We start from the raw sequence: 3,367 nt of genomic DNA on the forward strand, positions 1-3,367 counted from the left end.
GTCCAAATGGTCTTACTATGTATTTCGTTCCAGGATTCTTTGACAAACATCCTATCTACCCTAACCAGGATCTGAATCTGATAATATGCTTGTTTGACAAATGTTTATGGTTCACAATTCCCTTGGTGAAGCCTATCCCCCTAACTGCATTGTAGGGTACGACACCAAAGGCTTCTGAGTGGATTATGGACAGTGGATGCATTAACCACATGACTGGTGATCGAAGTCTTCTCATGGACTCAACCTTACGTCCATCTGACAAGAGTCACATCACATTTGCTGACACTGGTAAAAGCAAGGTATTGGGTCTAGGTAGAGTTGCAATCTCAAAGGATCAGCACATGGATAAAGTGATGCTTGTTGAATCCCTTGGTTTCAACTTAATGTCTGTCTCAATGCTTTGTGATCTGAACATGATTCTGATATTTGGAAAATATCGTTGCCTTGTGCTTATGGAATCTAACAAATCTCTAGTCTTTAAAGGGTATCGAAAAGATGATATGTACATGTTAGATTTCTCAGCAGGACCTCAGTTGGCCGTATGTCTTCTAGCAAAAGCTTCAGAGTGCTGGCTCTGGCATCGGAGGCTAGGGCATGCTGGCATGAGAACTTGTACACTCTCGCGAAGAAGAAGCATGTCGTGGGCACCGAGGGCGTCAAGTTCAAGAAGGATCTTCTATGTGGTGCCTGCGAAGCTAGAAAGATGACTAGGGCCAAGCATCCCTCGAAGATAATCATGACGACGACTCATCCCTTCGAGCTGCTTCACATGGACTTATTTGGCCCTACTACCACTGCTTGCCTCTATGGCTTCGTTATTGTTGATGACTACTCAAGATATACATGGGTGCATATAATCCTCTACAAGAATGAAGTGCAGGATGTCTTCAGACGATTCACCAATTGTGCCATGACGAACTATGGCATCAAGATCAAGCACATCAGAAGTGACAACGGCACAGAATTCAAGAACACCGGCCTCGACACTTATCTTGATACATTGGGCATCACACATGAGTTCTCAGCTCCATACACACCTCAGCAGAATGGCATCATGGAGCGCAAGAACAAAACCCTCATTGAGATGGCACGGACGATGCTTGATGAGTACAAGACTCCAAGGAAGTTTTGGCCTGAAGCCATTGATACTGCATGCCACGTCATCAACCGTGTTTATCTTCACAAGCTTCTAAAGAAGACATCCTATGAGTGTAGCGACCCGACCCGAATGGATCAAGTCTCTGTGCTTAAGTGTCATCCCTGGATTGGTATGCTGACACACACAGTACTCAAGGATTTATAACAGAGGTAAATCACATGTATAAAGTAACGTAAATACTATTACCTCAATCCAAATAGCGGAAGTAATAACAAGGTTGTGGATTCCCATCAACACCAACGGCAAAGTTGAGTGTAGAAATCGTAACCCTAATGTATCACTTACTCGTCGTAAGAATCCTGCAACATGAGACGTTGCAGCCACAAAGGGTCAGTACATCGGATGTACTGGCAAATTCACACCATAGGATAATGATGAATAATAGCTATCACTACATGCATATATGGCTGGTGGAGGCTCTATGGTTATAAAAAAAATTGCGAAAAGCCAATTTTTCCCTACTACAAAGGAATATATTTTATTTAACTACCATGGTGGTTGAAACATTGAGAAGGTTCCTCCATCTCAATCCCAATTAAAAAGTAATTAACAACCCAACAAATTAATTTAGAGTGATCAAATCAATAATTCAAGTACCAGATACTCAAGATGTCCATAACCGGGGACACGGCTAACCATGATTAGTTTGTACACTCTGCAGAGGTTTGCGCACTTTTCCCCACAAGACTCGATCTCCTCCGTTGAATTTCTCGCACTACATGATGTTTGAGAAACGGATGACCGAGACACAGTCTTTCAGATACATTAACTTTTTACTCTGGGTGGACAGTTACACCTACTTTCCCCTACATCTACTAGCCCACCACTGAAAGAGGTCATGCAACCTACTCAACTATGCTAGAGCCCATAATAGCTTGTGGCTGCACACGGAAGTTTCTAGCATGAATAATCTTATGATCCCTTTGAGCCTGGGTGGCGAACCATAGGATGATCACACGGGTCCTCCGGATTATCCTAGGACAAACACTGGATTCTCCAAGTGCCCGGGCAAACCACTGGGTGCCCCAGGGTGCCCCAACCAATCCACCCAGATGTGTATTAAAGTAGCCACCTTAAGTTAAACCTTAGTTAACAATAGTCTCTCACAACTTCCATGAATTCTCTCAAAAACCAATCCATGTCTACGAGCATAGCATAGCAGTATAAGCATAACGTAGAAGTAACTCCCAAGGTTTGCAATAAAGGACAATAGGTTCTACCTCATCAACCACTTCCCAAAAACACATGTTATCAGGGTCCTGCTCATGCAATGATTGAGGGTTGAAACTAATGCATAAAAACTTGGTAATAAAGGGATATGATCAAAGTGTGAACTTGCCTTGTACTGTTGATGAAGATGATTCGCACTCATAACTCCTGATAGTTCTACTCGTCACATTCCGGTCAATCTATCGTAAGCAAGCAATAGTAACCACACATAAGCAATCATGCAAAAGAATCGAAGAAAAGATCTCGAAAAACTTCGAAAACAAGCCATTAACTCTTGCGATAGAAAACAATTTCTAACAGTACCAAAATTAAGTGAATTTGGCCTTATCAGAAAGTTTCGGTCAAGAGCTTCGATTAGCAAAAAGAATCAACTCAAACGGAGTTATAAAACTCGAGTTATGATCAAAAGAAATTTGAATACAAATCTGTTTGAATTCAAATTTTAAACTTTTAAAAACATGTTTAAGTTGTTTTACTGGAAAGAGGGGGATCATAATGAAGAAATTGGCGTTGGTTTCATAAAAAACGGAGCTCCGGTTCAAAAGTTACGATCGAACGAAGGTTTGAACTAGATTTGAAGTTGACTAAATTTGATTTGCTCAATCTCCAAAATCCACTTTTTATTGGAAACTATATGTCACAATGAGTATTTTGCAAAAAGAATCGCTTAAATCGGAGTTACTGTTAAAAAGTTGAAGGGTTTTGAAGTTCAGGGACTGTTTTGAAAATTCTAGGGGCTAATATGCAAAGATAATAATCACAGATAGGTCCCTGCCACGTGGCGCAAAACTACAGGCTGAAAACCGTTCGCTGCGAGGCTTATCGAGCGAACGTCCGCTACTCAGCGCATACCGGTTCGAAAGAAAAAAAACGATCTAACCCTAACCATTGATCCTAGATCTAACAGACGAAAGAGAGCGGGAGTTACCGCGGCGGCGGCGGCGAAGTCCGGCGACGCGGGACGACGGCGGCGGCTCG

This window comes from Triticum aestivum, chromosome 4D (assembly GCF_018294505.1).
Source record: "Triticum aestivum cultivar Chinese Spring chromosome 4D, IWGSC CS RefSeq v2.1, whole genome shotgun sequence".
Lineage (NCBI taxonomy): Eukaryota > Viridiplantae > Streptophyta > Magnoliopsida > Poales > Poaceae > Triticum > Triticum aestivum.